This window comes from Toxorhynchites rutilus, chromosome 2 (assembly GCF_029784135.1).
Source record: "Toxorhynchites rutilus septentrionalis strain SRP chromosome 2, ASM2978413v1, whole genome shotgun sequence".
In the NCBI taxonomy this organism is placed as follows: Eukaryota; Metazoa; Arthropoda; class Insecta; order Diptera; family Culicidae; genus Toxorhynchites; species Toxorhynchites rutilus.
Window position 1 is genome coordinate 250911803 of NC_073745.1, and position 17501 is coordinate 250929303.

At 38.8% G+C, this 17501-nt stretch overlaps 1 protein-coding gene across 3 annotated transcripts in view; it reads right to left on the minus strand.

Annotated features, from left to right (window-relative positions):
* LOC129771567 (serine/threonine-protein phosphatase 4 regulatory subunit 1-like) overlaps nt 1-17501 on the minus strand; it is a 464751-nt gene that overhangs the window by 106745 nt on the left and 340505 nt on the right. The window lies entirely within an intron of this gene.

The window sequence follows — 17501 nt, forward strand, 5'->3', positions numbered from 1 at the left end:
CGGATTCCAGATTCCTGATGTCAGTTTTCAGATTAGAATTCCAGATTCAAATTCCAGATTCTAAACTTTGGATTTGAATGATGACCCCAGGTTATGATTTAGATTCACACTGGAGTTCAGATTCCAATTTTTCCAGAATCCATAATTGAGATTTCAACATCTTGGATTCCGTAAATTTGTGGCACGAAACAAAACAGTGTAGGAACATTGTTACATTGTGGAAATCATTCGAAAATTCATGAGAAGGAATTTTTCATGGAACAGCACAATGCGTAATATGAAAAAGTTGAGTTGACGAAGGAATAGCTGAGGTATGTAGGTTGCTTCAAATTAAAGTGCTCTGATAACCAGCTCATTCCGAATAACGCAAATCAATTAGTATTAGTTGAGGCAGCAGCAATTAAGCCATTGTGTTTTTAATTAGTTTAGCTCGCCACACAAAATGATGCAACGTACCGTAAAAATGTTTTAACGTTGGTATGCAAAATTTAGAAAGCGTGTGCATTCTATCTTCACGGTTTTTTTTCTCTTCCTCTTCCTTCCTTCAAGGAACCCACGAACCCATTTCATTATTATGCAGAGCACCATTTTAACGCCAGGATTTGGCAAGTTTGATCCGTATATCAGGAGAAAGGATCATTGTGCTATCCGATCACACCAAAATTTGGCAACAGATCAAAAAGTGTTTCAGCGTTGCGGTTGCGGACCTCAGTGATATATTAGTGTCAAAGAAACTCAGGTGCACAAAATCCTTAAATCAAACCTTCGGAAACGTTTCGAAAATTTTAGCCATGGATAGAAGATCTCATTTCATTCACTTTACTGACGTCATTTTTGTGTATCGTACTCATATACCCACGTCTTGCACCTATTATGCGTTTGATGACGCCACGTTCGAAGTATTCTAGAGTTCAGTTTTTCAAATTATGTTGAAAGATACATTACAGTCCTGATTAATGTTGAACAGGAAAATATTGTTTTATTGTTAAATCGAGTATAACACATTCATAAATTTGTTTAGCTCTTTTTTTGGGAATCCTTTGATAGGAACAATGACTCATTGATAACTTGACATTTACAGGATTTCTTGTTATTGGCAGTGATTCTCATTTTATGGTTATCAACGGTTCAAAAACAAAACATCTTCAATAAATCAATATTACCTTGGAAAACCGCCAATACTTTTTGTGTCGTAACCAGTTGATGTTTTTCTATCACGGAACCATTTGGATCATCCTCTCATCTACCCCAGTTAAGGTACCACACCAGACAGCAGCTCAAACGTAGCGCGTTGGAACGGCCGACACAAACGCAAGTAAAATACCGTCTGCGATACAAAACGCAGAATAAAAGTCCATCTAAATCAAATCGCCCACAGAACGCGGCGGCAAATGTCGAGGACGAGACGACGAAATAAATGCGAAATAAATTGCAGCTTGGTGTTGAGCAGGGTGATGTCTGCAATACGCGAGCGAGGGCCAGACGCCGCGGACGACAACGTCCTCGAGGACCAACGTCCATTCCATATCCCCCGTGCGACAACGACGTCGATGAATCGTGCCAGACGTGGTAGCCAAGTGCAGCAGCAGTGCATAGACACACACACACTCTCACAATTTGCAAACAGCAAAATGCAGCGGCAGCATGACGCGCGTCGACAACGCGGGGAATGCAGCAATGCCGCGTACGGATGCTGGTTGAAGGAAGTGACCGGAATGAAGAAGTTACGAAAATTAAAAGTGTGGTGTGGAGATCAATTTTCTTTGCGCCCCTTTTCCTGAGACTGTCCAGTGGGAACTGTGGTAAAATCCCCATCCCCATCTTCGGTCACAAATTTGGAGTCCTCTCGCAGTATTGTTACAGATTTGAATCTCGGCACCAAGTGGAATGAAGTAATAATGCAAAAATTGAGAGGTTGGATGGTCCGAAATTTGTTGCCGTACTCCAGAATGTAGGGCCTAGCAACTCTTCCTCTGTTCTTACTCAGCGCGTTCGCCCAATCCGTAGAGATGTCATTGACCCGTAACAACAACAGCAGGAAACAATCCTGCAATTCGGATCTTGGCGTGGCCCGATGAAGTACAACAAACATTAACAAACCGCATTCACGCAACACATGTGGCCCCAGTTTGACCACCGTTACCGCCTCTGCTGCTTCACGCTACGATCTCCGGCTGAGATTGCTGGTAGAAATCCCATTCATAAATTAAACCGCGTGCAGGTATGCGCCTCTCTAATTGCCACGTGAGTTGAATCCCATTCGGCGGAGGCCATTATTTTCATATTATTGTAACGGAATTCGAGCTATCATCTCGGTGGGGCAGGAGGACAGGTGGTGGTGCTGGCGATGACGGTCGGTTCGCTTTTGCTAATCATATTGTATTGCTGCTGTGTGATATTCGGCGTTGTTGGATTTCGTAGGCCACACCACGCGTTTCAACTCTTGAATGCGTAATAGAGAGTCGCATCGAATCCGGTTCCAGTAGGGGCGCGCGCGCGTTCGCTTAGGTCAGGCGGCAGCTTCATCAGCGAAACACACTGCTGCTGCTGCTTCACTCTTATTACCACTAACTGCGAATAAATTACCCTCGAATGCGAACCACACCAAGCGGTCGTAACACCGCGTAAAACAACAGCACATTCGGAAGCCAGGAGCAGGAAGTATTAATTTATGGTGTAGATTCTCGGGGATGCTGGTTGCTCGACTCTCATGAGAGACCTATCGCGTGTCACGCTTCAGGCATGCTGCTCACATAAGAGGTAAGGCCTAACGCATATAGAACGCGCTCAATTTATGGGCCCATCGTAGGCAATCAATTTCTGGGCGATTGGATGGGTTAGTTGAGCTCCATACCGACTTTAACCTCGGCTGAACTGTGGATAGTGGTTATCAGATTTGCAAATACAATCTGTTCTGTTTTTATTTGTAAGGCCCGAAAACCATTTGCAACGATGCTTCGTGGTAGCTCAAGTTCTCATCCAAAGTTCTCTGAACAGACTCGAATGGTCTATATTGATGTTATCAACAGTGAACGTCAGTCGACAATAGCTTGTATGTGAGTCATTACGGGCTTTAAAGAGTATATGATTAAGTATAAAGACGGTGATGCTGTCCACAGATGCTGGAACGGTACCTCATAGTCCAGATACAGAACAGTTTTGATTATCAAGTGTCCAACCGGTGCAAATGATCTCTTCCGGTACGAAAATTTGTGGAAGAAGCAACCATTCAAATTTGTTCGCCTGCCACTCGAAATACATTCAAGTCGGGCTATTCGGAATCGACATTTTAACTAAGCACAAATGGTGTAAGTGATTCTAACTGATGAAGCGAAGTTCTTCTACACCCAAAATTAATTTTTACCAAACGTTTGGGCATTTCAATTTATTACATTAAATGAGCTTGAAAATAACAGAAAATGTGCTACCCTCCCGTACTGATATAGCATTTGTATAATATATATGCTATAGCAATATTAGAGCAATATGAGCCATCTTAAAAGAGGATAAACTTCTAATCACGTCACTCACCACAGTGAATCCTGATTCATACCTCCCCCATTAATAACTATCCCTTCCATGATAATCGCCTATCTGGCCTTCGGGTTGCGAATATCCTACTAACATTCCTTCCCTTCTCCTGGTGACTGTCAACTACGCAGTGTACAGTCTACTAAAGCTCAAGCTCTATAACAGAAAAAAAAATCAATCAATCGTCAATCAAACTTTTCCCTGACACGGACTACATAATGAAACAATCTGACGAAATTGTAACTGATGATCATTCTCGGTTCTAGCTAGCGACCGGACAGAAACAGCGGCAACAAAACTTTTCTTTTCTTACAAAATGAGCCTTGCTCAAGGTCAATAGTTCGATTTGGGTTTTCAAAATTGGCCTTCTTCAAGACTAGAAGCGAATGAACTGAGAAAGTTTAAGGTCTCTATAATTAGAAAGACCACCATCGAAAGCACCCGCAGCTTACATGCATCATCATTGATGAACTAAGTATATATGCGAATTGCGGGCGCTTTTGTACTCGCATGCATTGAGGTAGATCACGATGTGTTTCCCTAACACGAACTACTAAATAAAGTAGCTTGAGGAAATCGTCACTGACGATACAAGAAAGCTTCGAGAGCTTTCGTCGCTCACCTATTTGTATCGCTCGTCTAACAAGAATCAGTATAATTATGTAATCTACCAACTAATGTGTGCTGAATCCGTTGAGAGTTGAACTAAAACGGATTGCGTCTCTAGTGTTATAGTGTTATCATTTTATGCTTCGACTGTCGTACATCAAGAAGGCAAAGGTCTCCGAAAATTGCAAGGGAACTTTGAAGTAGTAGAACTTTTAGGATGACCTACCATTTTCTTCTCGTGATCAGAAAATTCTTCTATTTATTTATTTTTTCCGTATATACAACATTAATATATCATTTATTTCATTGAAATACTAAATATCTTGACGGGCAAGATCAAGAACAGTATTTTCAAAATAGTCCTTTGTTCCTTGTTCTCCTTTGGGTTTTGTGTAGATCTATGAGGAAAAAACTCCCGGGATTTGGTTATTTTCAATAGATTTTTCTCCATTGAAATAAATGCAATTCTAATTCTCCCTACTGATCAGAGCTTGGAAATCTGTCAACGTCCGATGTACCACAATTTGTCATGCTTCTTAAAATTCACGGATATACAACCAAAAATGGGTTAATGGTTCACATTCTTGAACAGAATGAGAGTACTCACTTGTGTTGAACCAAGTAAATAAACTAAGCAAGGAACGAAGCTTGTTGATAGCATATTCGAGTTGAACATAACAACGGACACCACGCTCAATGGCTATATACTAGGGTGCCAATGGAAATGGTCATCTCGAATTTCAGAAAGTTACCTCATAAAAAATGTTCACCACCTCGAAAAAACACCCTATGCAGAATATCAGCTCAATCGGTCTTAAGGGGGTGTGGCGCAAAGCGGCCAAAGTTTGAGTTTTTTAAAATCGAAAAATCACCCAAGGGGGAGAGTAAAGGAAATCGGGGGTTTCGAAAAAAAAATTATTGATGCCAAATGTCTTAAAATTGCATGAAACGTCGAGATCTACTGTCATCTCGATTTTTTTGTCTAAAATCGACACTCTGGGACTTAGGATGATTAGATAACGCTTAACATTTCACAGTTGTTCATTTGTTTATCTCATGGAAAATAGCCTTATATTCATTGTGGTAGATGCGTAGAAATATTTCCTATCAATTGATGCAAACGTTTTTCCGATCTAATGAAAAATATTTGAGTTAAAAGCATTCGAAATCTTTTCTTTTTTCCAGCATGTTCTGTGTTTAGGTTTTCATTTTACCCCCATATATTCCGGTTAGACGTAATTCCACGTCAAAAAAGAAGAATCATTTAAAAATCATCTTCAAAGAACTTGCTCTAAATCATTACACCGCTTAGTTGTCAGATATTCTTTCTGTATTGACGCAAACTTTGAGCGTGATAACTTTCTGGATTTACGGTGCTCGATTTTGTCGTTTCATGTTCTGGATAAATTGCTGACTAAAACATAACAAACATTATTGAATAATCACTGTATTCGGCTGAAAAAGTTCCGGTTGACTTTTTTCTCTCTCTGCAAAGCTTAAATAATTGCTTCGAGGCACCCATGTTTAGTCGATAGAAGATGTCAATTACGGAGAATGTGCTTGAAAATAAGTTCGTTGGCAAGTTTAGCATTTCGTGAGCCAAGAAATTTTAGGAAGTGACGATAAGATTAATTTGAATAAATCATAATTATTTTGTGTTGTGTAACGAACTTGACTAAAATTGAAATTACCTTGATAAAAATTATTGAATTACCACTGCATTCCTGTATTCGCCTGATATGGTTCCGGTTGAGTTTTTTTCTCTTTGTACAGCCCGAATTATCGCTTTAAGGCATCCGTTTTTAGTCGATAGGAAATAGAAATTTTCAGCGAGAACTTATGTCAATTACGAATAATGAATTGTTTGTTTTTTAGTTCTTTTGTTTGAAATGGCATGAGTGAATAATTTCACAAGGGTCCAATCAAAAAAGTAATATGATAAATTTGAATGAACGAATTTAGGCTAATTTTGAAAAAAGTTTTTCCCACACGATAAAGTAGAACATTGATTGCATACCAAAAAAAAATCTTGAACTTTTTGCCACATTCGATAATTATCCCCGCACTTTGCTCGAATATTAGTCACAGTTTTGTTGGTAAATTCGCACTAGCATGGAAAGTAATGCAAAATGTATCGCCCTCAAAATGTGTTTTTTTTTTCTTACTAAATGCTACCCCACAGGGAGCAGACGCCCGGACGCAACAGTGCAGCAGCAGACAATGCACTGCGATATGAAGAGCGGAGAAGGAGAAGGAGGAGGAGCCGAGGTAATGGGGGTGGCATTTGGCTTATGGCGCCAAGTGCAAATCAAGATAAAGAATATGATAGATGGGATTAGCTGACGGACTATGTAATTAGCCGCTAATAGCGTATTAGTTATAGACCATTTATATTCACGACTTCATTAATTTGCGCTATCAAAATATTTGCGCTGCCAGAGCTCCCGCGTCTTGATCGGGCGCGCCTGGCAGTCATACAAAGTAGTTCATGGTTCGATGGTTTGATTCGTTTCTGCAGTTTTGCCGAAAAGTCCACCACGATCTGGAAGGCCGATCGAATAAAACTAGCGTGATCGGTAAGAGAATAAATTCACTCAATACAATTTTAATGACTCGGAATTGCTATTTCATAAGAAAATTTTAATTTCATTTTCATCAAAAAAAAAATGAAATAATTTATAATTTTTATTTTTAGGTTATTTTTAGGTGAACATAAAATGTTCATTTTTCATATCTTGAACGCAATGGTAAAGTTATCATTTTTGGTCTATTTTCCCGAAAAGTCAAAAATAATTATGCAGAAGATTGTCTGGAAGAACGAAATAAAATGAATAAAATGTATTATTATTTATCACACATAAGTTATTAATTATCATACACAAGTAAACATTTCCTTATAGTTCCATTATGGCACTTATTCAGCATATCTAATGCTAAATAGCAAAATATCAGCATTTTTGTAAGCCTGATATCAGCATTGTTATGCATATGAATATTTATGAAAAATTAGTGGCAAAAACTGCTTTAAAGCATTAGGACAAAAGCTTTAATATGAAAAAAAAAACTTTTTTTGTGCGATAGATAGGGACCGCATAAAAAAGTTCACCCCAAGAAAATAACTCAAATCCACGCCATTCACCGTTCAATTTCCTTTTGTTTCCCTGCTTTGCGATGGGACACTTTGTCTTTTCGGTTGCGCGTGGCTGTTTTGTGCTTTTAGTTGCATGTCGAAACGTGTTGCTGTTAGAAATCATGTCATGCAAAAACTTAGAAACACTTAGAGCATTTGATGAGAGGAGGGGAATGAAATGGACGCAAATATGCTTTTTTCGCACTGAAATGCATAAAAACCATCGAAAAAAACTAAATGGACGATAACTTCGTCAAATATGCTTCTTTTTATACACCGCACAAAAAAAAATCGCACAAAAAACCGCACAAGAACAAAAAATCGCACAAAAAAAATCGCACAAAAAAACCGCACAAAAACAGGTTTTACTGTATATAGATATAGTGCTCATTTAGGGCTATTGTTTAGTGCTCACTAGTTATTTTTTAATGGAAAAAAATCTCTTCAAAATGATCAAGTTCTGAAAGTTTGTTGTATTCTTAGATTTTCACGAAATTTGATGAAACAGCTGTTTGTTGATATTGCCCTTCAAAATACAATTGAGGTATGGTTGTTATTTGACATCTCAACCAAGTGAATGATGTGAATGATATAAATTATATGAAATATAGTAAAGACTTCACTAAACACAAGAAGGAGACGGATGATCATTTTGAACGTTTCGCTGCTTCAAGGCTTTTTGTAATTTTCAGCATAGTCACTTCAAAAACCATAAAAACAGTATTCTTCAAAATCTTCGCCTGAAAGCAATTTGGACGTAGATTACAATTTTCTCCTAGAGAGTTTGTAAATAAATGAAATAGGTCTGACAGATATACTACGAAAAGTAAATTTCTACTACAAGTTTCGCTCACAAACTTTGCTTTGCATTTCAAGTGTTCATGTAATGCGCTCTACAGATTATGGTACTCTTCAAACGCACCACGTGGAGAAATGTACTCGTATCATCAGCTCTCAGTCGTCTCCTGGTGATCTTTCGCGTCGTTCGACTAGACGTCGGCCACAACACACACTCTGCTGCTGCTCCTCACTCTCCGCACGGAAGGATCACACGCCAGACCAGGGTTTTATCGCTATTTTATTATTCAATTATCTCGCGCGTTCTCGCGGTGGTGACTCGGTGTGGACTTTTTCCACAGAGCTAATTGGCGAGCTCAATCGGCACGGACCCACCACGTGAAAACGTGGATGTAGACACCCTCCCCCTGAATCATCCTCAGGTTCTCAGTCCGGGGGGACTCTTGGGGTTTCGCGTTGCATGTCTGTTCTGACGCGGTGAGGTGAGGATGATGGTGAAGGAGTAGATGCACGCGGGGGTCTCGCCGCTACAGCCGTGTCGGGAGTTTTTGAAAGTATTTTTAGAAAACTCAAATCAAATATATTCCGCCGCGGCGACCGCAGCTCTCTCTCTATTTTCGCAGACAGAGTTTTGTTAAGGGTTTAGCTGCGACGCCTGTTCGGGGGTGTGGTCATCCGAAGAAACTCAAGCCGGGCGTTGGGTGTCATTCACTTTGTGGTGATTTGTATTCGCTTCGGGAACCATTGGCACTGATTATCGCACGGAGTTGTCCATATGAATAAGCAGTTCTTCCGTTATTCGGAAGTAATAACATTTGCCCATTTCCGCTTTGCTTGATTTTGCGAACCAACAAAATATGCAAATGTACACTCACTTTGAGACAATCAGCAGAAGGTTGCTTTCTTCACCATCAGCCGCGCTAGAGGTCTTGTTGATTGCTTCCGATAAACGTGGGCGCTAAAATCGGTCCACTTATGGTGTGTTGTCTCGTTGAGTTACCGGAAATAGTTTTCGCTACTAATGCTGTTATTTTATGAATTAAGGGGGGAGGAGAGGTTGACACTTCCTCCGCATGGGAAGAGATATTCATTCATAAAACGCTATACGATGGTTTTTACTACACATCGTGTCACCGTCGTCGACAGTGGTGTTGTTTTGAATGACTAGACTGTCACTTCCGGTCGCACAATGCCATTGCATTGCGCGTTTGCTATAAATTGTGGGTTTCGTGACACCTACACACGGCGGAATCTAAGGTTTGCACAACTAATGTGTCGAACAGCAGTTGATCATTCGTGGGATTGGGGTGAATCTGCACATTCTTATTACTAAATAGCTTGAGCTTCACGTTCACCAGTTGATGATCGTTCTGACGAAATTTCTTATAATAGTGTCGAAGCAACGCTTTTGGTCATCACCTAGCGGTACCAGTTGTGAATGAATACAACCACGCTCCGGAGTTTATGTATCCACGCAAAACACGAGCGTCGAGGGTGGTCGGAGCTAGTGAAGTCCGGTGATCACCCAATCAATCGATTAGAGACTGCAATTTTACAAAGTTATAATTCGAATGATCGATACGCAACTATGTGTTTCGGAGAATGTGTAGTGGAATGCGAGTAGAATATTCGAACGTTCATGAATTGCTGTTAAATTCCTGTTCAATCCAGCGACATGTGTTTCATTCGACAAAGATGATAGTTTTGGAAAGACAGAACAGATCATGAAAAAACAAAGGAACCAGTTGACCGATTCTATCTTAGACATGGTGTTGATCCTGAAAACGATTGGTTTCGCAGAACCACTGTATTCTCAAATATGCCTGATAGCTCATTAAAAACGTTTCTACGTTGTATCGTATTAGTGTCTTGTGTGCTGAGGAAGTCATCAAACCAATTGAACTTAGAAATCGTATTTTTGATGAACGTCTTTCATTGAGTGTGCACGTCAAACCAGAAGACAATAAATATATTACGATTCCCGTAAATGGTTTAAATTGATCAAAATTTGGAGCATTCCAATTTATTCTGTGCATTTGTTCACTTACTTATCCGGATGCCTTCGTAGCCTAAGTGGCTGCGCGTCCGCTTACCGTGTTTTCTCCTATTTTCTATCTGGCCATAGAGTTTAAGTTTTTGTCGTTAAGGAAATTTAACATGGATCTTTTAATCATTTATATTTTTTCCCAGCATCACTATAGTGAATTGCAGAGAATGAATGGAATGAATGTGCATATATATATTTACTGAAGAATTTCATGCCAACTCGACTGAACGTTCTCAGATAGCAGTGAAACGTTGTGGGTGTAAACACATGAGTCTTTGAAGCAACTTTGCGTGCTTGAAATATTTAAATGAAAATTAGATTCCTTTTTTAGAAGGATCAAACAATTTTTCTTGATTTTTTACAAAAAATAACTCAAAAACTATAATACCTAATGAATTCTAATCAAAGGAAATGGAAATGATTAAAATTTTCATGAAAACATACCAAATTTTTTTTGAAAAAAATTCGCGGAAAAAAAATATTTTAAAATTTGAAATTTATTTTTCTCAAAAACGTATTTTTTTAAATTCTCTTCAAAAAAATATATGAATAGCCCTTACAATTCCCAACAACGATTTACATGCTTTGCCAACCTTTTTTCTATTTTGAAACATGTCAAGAATATGTCAAACGCGAGAATTTACAAACAAAAATGTTACGAGTAAAATATTATTTTTTCAGAGGTCTCCACACAAAAAATGCCTTATATTCCAGAAACTGTAACAGATAGAAAGTTCGTATTTTAATAAGATCTAAAACTTTGTCCAATACGCTATATCGCTATCTTGACTTTAAACAAAATTAATATTAGTTGCATTTTTTCAAAGAAAACATAAAAAAGTAGTTGTTGTAGAACCTTTCCCTTGTAAAAGTGCCCATCTTCCGATTATGGACGACTTATTGGAAATTGTAAGGGCTATTCATTTATTTTTTTTAAGAATTAGAAAAAAAACGTTTTTCAGAAAAATAATTTTTAATTAAAAAAATATTTTAAGCAAATTGTTTTTAAAAAAAATGTTTGTGAGAATTTAATCAATTTCCAACGTTTCATCTTTTGATCAGAATTTTATAGGTATTATAGTTTTTAAGTTATAGTTTTTTGTAAAAAATCGAATTTTTTTTTGCCCTATTCAAAAATTAGTCTAATCCTTTTTGGAATACTTCAAGTAGGCAAAGTTGCTTAAAAGACCCATATATTTACACTCACAACGTTTCAATGCTATCTGAAATGGTGCTGCCAACTGCTAAGACGGAGTTGGCATAAAATACGTCGGGTGTAACATGAAAATCCAAAATGTGAACATGTGAACATGTAACGAAAAAATGGACGATTTTGAACGCTTACAGCTCGACCATGTTTAGAAAGATCGCAAAGATATTTGCATAATTCGATGGGAAATATTTCTACAATTGTTACAATAACATTTTTAAAATATTTTTCTAAAAAAAACTATTAATAAAAATTCGAAAAAAAAATCAAGAATTACCTAAACAAAAACGTTCCAAGCAACCTGTGCTTTCCCATGCCATGCAGTCACTGGGATAGAGTATAAAATATAGCAATTAAAATTTGAAAATTTTCCAATTGGCTTTTTGTTACTCAATCCGCTTGAATAGCATCAACGCTGTATCGATTGGACTCAATGAAAAATTGTATCGGGCGAGAGTATATAAGATGTCATTCATTTTCAATTCTACCCCATTGTTATAGACGCCAATGAATTTCTTCTAATTAAAAGCCGCTCCAATCCAGCGCAATGCACTTAATTATCATTTCTTTTCGATTATCACTCTAGCCAGCGAGTAGACAACAACCTTTATTAAAACCACTCATATGGACCTTCAACAATTTCTATCGACGAATCAATTATTTTTTTTTCTAAGATAATGTTAAAGTGATAAAGAGGTGTAATGAATAAAAAATGCGTAGTTTTACATTTACGTCGCATTCATCGTGTGTTGGTCTTGGCCTTATTTGGAAGAAACAATATTGTTCAATTTAGTTGAATGATATGAATACAAATCAATGACGACAAGTAAATTCAATCCATTCTGAAAGCAAAACCTATGAAAAAGATGGTGTATTCATCGAACGCATCGCACTGAATGAGTGACTTTTAGAAAATTAGCAAAATTTTAATTTACAAAAATGAAAAAAAAAGGATAGTTGGAGTAAGAGCTTGCCATTCTCGAAATCAATTTCAATGGATTGTCCCGGACAATCTTCCACAGAAAGTTGGCACTATCAGAGGCATTGGAGAGCATAGCAGTTACGCTTACCGCTACACAACCGGCGTCATTTGTCTCGCTGAATACGATTCAATTACAACAACGAAGTGTTCATGCTCGAACCTGCTGGAAACGAATAAATGAATATTTCGAGTCGCTCTGAAAATGACGATTGAAAACATCGCGTTAGTGTGAAGAATGGAACGAACCGAAACCAAAAAGAGCGCGCACGAAAGAGGAGGGATATTTTCTTCATTGTGCATGAAAAGAGAGAAGCAATATATTGAGCCGGCGTGAATAAGTTGCAACTCGAAATGCAGCAGTTTAAATTTTTTGGTTTTTCGGTTGTTGGTTGTCAATTAGTGAATTTTATTAGTGAAACATTGAGCCCCGCGTCGGTCCCGTGAAACCGACACTGAACTTTTCGCGTGGTCAGCGTCGGTCCCTATGGACTGACAATGGACTTTTTGTTAGGAGAGTGACACCGACCCTGGGACAGACAGTTACAAAGTGAGCAAATAGATAAAACATGGTTTGTTTTTTGGATATGTTACCATATGTGACTACTTTTAGGCGAATTTCCGACAATGTTCCTTTTATCAAATCAATATCTGGGCTGAGACTGACACTGATATTGTGCAAGCGTTTCCCGATGAGTGCTCTCTCGCAATCTTGATGCGGGCCGAACGGAAATCGCAACAATAACGATGCGGGGCTCAATATTTTGACTGAAAAAAGCATTTTGAAAACAAGGAAACTGATTTTTTCAAAACGGTAATGTCAAAAATGAAGTCGAAGCTGAAACATTCTGTGTAAATACTGTTTATAATTCAATGGTGATCGTAATAATAACTGCTCAGACAATGTAAATTATGTCCTCGAAAGCAACCCAAGTGCTGTCTGCAAATCTTCGTTCCTCTCCTGCGGACACAAATGCCTCATACACATATGTGCAACTAATTGCATCAGCTAAAAATATATGTTCCAGTCGTATCCCGCCGAAAGCGGAAGGAAGTTGTTCTTGAAATTGTTTATTTCTAGTTTTACGTCACTGCAGCACCCAGCCACTTCGCATCATCAGCATCATCATCAACGAATCGGGGCCCGATGGTATCGTTCCGAAAAAAAATGTAGTGTACGTCGCACTAACTGTGTTCCGTTTATAAACATAACAATCACCGCCGCACTCTGCCCCGTTTTTATTTTCAGCTGTATGTGACAAACAGAAGCCAGCAGCAGCAAGCAGCATCCGATCCGCCGCCGCCTGCCCGTATAGATCGGTCAATTGCTCGTCGTGTTGTGTTCCAAGTTTCACTATTGGTTCACGGTGTACTTTCCGCGCGCCCGCGCTTTCCAACACTTGCCAATACAATGCCACGAGTAATTCCCCAAGCGTATCTTCGAGGGAGGCCATCGCTACAGAATCGTCGTCGTCGTCGTCATCGTGTGTCCAAATGTTTATGATGGCAGCAACCGAGACGGGAAGCGAAAACAGATCGAAAAAGGAGCGCGTCTGCATCAGGAAGTAGCGCAACAATGTCACACTTTTTCCCTCAAATCTTCCAAGAATAGCACTCCTGATGCTGTTGCTGTTGGTGCTGCTGCTGGATTGGTCTTTTGCGGTTGATGTACCATAGCAGAAAGGGAGAGCAGCAGCGCCGGTGGCGGGCGCACTTCCACCGGCTGTCAACTACACCGTAAACCACGGGGCCCAGCTCTATTTTTAGCCGACCATCTTCTTCTCCCGTCCTCCAAACCGCTTAGGGAAGACTGAGAAGCGGCACGCGCGTGGCAGCAAGTCACCAGTCACCAGTCACCAGCAAACCTCGGCGTGTGAGAGCAAGCCTTCAGGAAATTTCATCCTATCTTCTTCGGTGGTGCCCCGTGTCTCGGTGTGGTAAAAATAGTTCTACTGCGCCTGTTGTCCCCAATTTATTGTGTATCCAAAATAAATAAAGCCGGGAAAATGTCATTGATTGTCACCGCCAAAGTGTTTTTCTCTCTCCTCGATATGTGGATGGGGGAAAATTGTGGATGGTTGAACGAAGATTGAGGAGGGTGGACCTGGTGAGGCTCTGCATTGTTTACGGTTTGAGTAATGTGTCACAAGATGCGATGGGAAAGCTGTTTCTGGACAGATTACGCACGGAACAACTGAGGAAAATTGGTTGATACTGTTAGTGTCAGTGTTCTCTATAATGTTAAGATTCGACCCCAGTAAGCATAAGCATCAACTTATTATAGCACTAATTCCGCACTTCTCGTGCCATCTAGCAGTATATCAGCTTTGTAATGCTTGTTATCCCAATATGAATTTGAATGTAGATGGAAACTAGCATCAATGGAAGCTTTATATGCGCATTTAGTGCTACCGTATAATGTTTACAAACATTAGGACAAAACTACAAGACTACAAGCGATGATTAGAATGCGACTTTTTCAAACTCATTTATCTGGGGGGTCTTCGTAGCCACATTGGTTGCGCGTTCGCTTAGTAAGCGATCGATCGTGAGTTCAAAACTCAGGGCCGTCATTGACCATCTTTGTGTTGTTACAGAATAACTACGTCCACGTAACAATCATCAGCGATGGAGATCGATCCACGGTCGAATGAAGATCGATTCATCCGTGCAACTGCTCTGCTCTGCAAGAAACATCGGGCTGCTGTTCTATTAATAACACAACAATGATTATATCAACTGTCTCCGCTGTCCGGTGGTCTAACTGGATAATGGAAGAACAGAATGACTACTCTTACGCCGAAAAATGGCAGCTGTGTGATATGCTATTTATAGATATGATAAACATGTGAAATGTACACAATTAAAATTCCGCTCTGTTGCAGCTAAAATGCTAATGAGCCTAAATAAACAAACGGGATGAAAAAAAATCATTTATCTGTATCAAGAATGGTGCACACGAGAAACAAGTGTTGCGGAGCATCACAGCTTGAGTAGTCTCATCAAAGAATCTTCCTATTACATTTACTTCTCATTCCGAACAATGTCCCGTAAATCCAAATAACAAACATACCTGTTGAAACTCCTAATCCCCATAAAGAGTTTTGAGATGTATATAGAACTATTATTTTTCTGGTTTTCTGTCAAATAGCAACTGGATGAATGACTTGTTTCTTTACATACAAAGGCTAAACAACGTCAGGTTCTATGGTATCCAATATAAGCACTAGTAATACTTATTCAAAACAGTAACTGTTGCATTTTCAAAGCCGCATATTCCGACTTCTTAGCATTCTATCTACCCTATATAGGTATATGAAGTATAGCAAGCATTTGTACAATAGTCTGTATGCGGAAATAAATAAAGGGCATTGATAAACTTTAAATGAGGCAGTTCATTGGAAGCACAAGTGTATGTTTCGCATGCAGTATGCTTCGAATCAATGTGGTCTTGAAGTTCTTGGCTCATTCTGATGACCATTCAATCCATTTCGAAGACTCACCGAAAGATCGATGGAAACCAAAAATTATTAACGATAGCTCGACATACCATTAAGACAAAAAAATATTCGATTTTTGACGAAAAAAACATAGGATTCTCCATGACTATGAAGCATCGTTTCATAATGTATCATGTACAAACTGTCCCATTCATTTGATGTGGTACCATGTGGCTTCTTCCTATCCGGTGACTTTCATCACGATGAATCCCGTTTTTGTAGTGCGGAGGTAACCAGATAAACACCATCCATGTTAGCAGCCACTTGAAGTTCTCAAAAGCCTCCGATATATAAAGATATAAAATATAACATACCAGCTGACTGGCGACGCACGATCGCAAAGTCACTGTCACTGTCACTGAGAAATCAATTTTGCGAATTTTCCATTCTTTTTTTAAAATTTTCCTATTTTTCTCGCCATAACATTGGTCTATCGGTAGAAACGAGCACAACACAATAAAACAAAAAATCCGTTCCCGAATTTTGCTCTTAGCAACACATATGGCGATTCATTTTTATTTATATAGATTAGATGCTTAGTTGTAGCTAACAATTGGCAATGTTTCTTCATAATTATTGCATTCGCATACGATTCGTAACATTCAAACACAGGGAAAATGAGTACGGGAATCACACCGGAACAAAAACGAAGGAATGCCACGGGAATTACTCTGAAAAGACAACCTGAACTCACACTCATTTACAAAAAAAAAACATCTTTGAATTCAGTATAAATAATCGTTGTATTTTCGTTGTTATAATTCAGTATAAATTATCGTTGTATTTTAACACCAAGATGTGACTAGGCATTGTTAACCGGTTTTACCGGTAACACCGGATCATTTTTCATTACCGAATTACCGGTAATTTTACAATCAATAACCGGTAATTTCGGTAAATTTCATGTATACACCATAAAGAAAATTTACCTTTATGCCGCTTTGAATTATTACTCGAGAATCAAAATAAGATCGGAAAAACAAAACTGGCAATGTTACGCCGATTCTACGATCTCCGAACTCCAGTTTAAAAATCGTTGCCCGTTGCCCGAAACGAAGCACAGGATAAGCTTCAGCGATGAAGAACTGACAGCGATAAAGGAATTGGTAGATGCCCTCGAACCTATTCTGGTCGCTATTGAACTGCTATGTCGGAAGAACTGCACCATTTATGAAGTTGACGTTGGATTGCAATTTATGCTGGAAAAGCTACCGGAGCAACCATCAGAAATTTCGGGACAGTTGCATGAAAGCTGCTTTCAGGAACGGATTGATGAAAACGCTCCGATAAGAGTTTTCGTTCTGTGGGCGTCAAAGAATGTGCGTTTTCCGCTTCTGGAAATTTGGTAATGATATCCGATCTGGATTAGAAGACGAGAAAATTGACATTATTTGTGCCTTTAAGTATTACTTAAACCAACAAACTCAGTAGCAAAAATTTGCAAAATGTTTTCTCGTAAACTAATCATTATAAATGAAGAAAATTGTTCATTTTAAAGTATTGTTTTTACCGGTTTTACCGGTAATGAAATTTTCATTACCGAATAACCGGTTATTGAAATTTTGGCACGGTAATGTAATCCCTAGATGTGACGGGAGATTCATTTACATGATGATTTTAGCAGTATGAATCACATATAAAACTGTTTGTTGCAATTTTGCCAATTTTGTTGGGTGCCATTTTCTTAAGATACATTT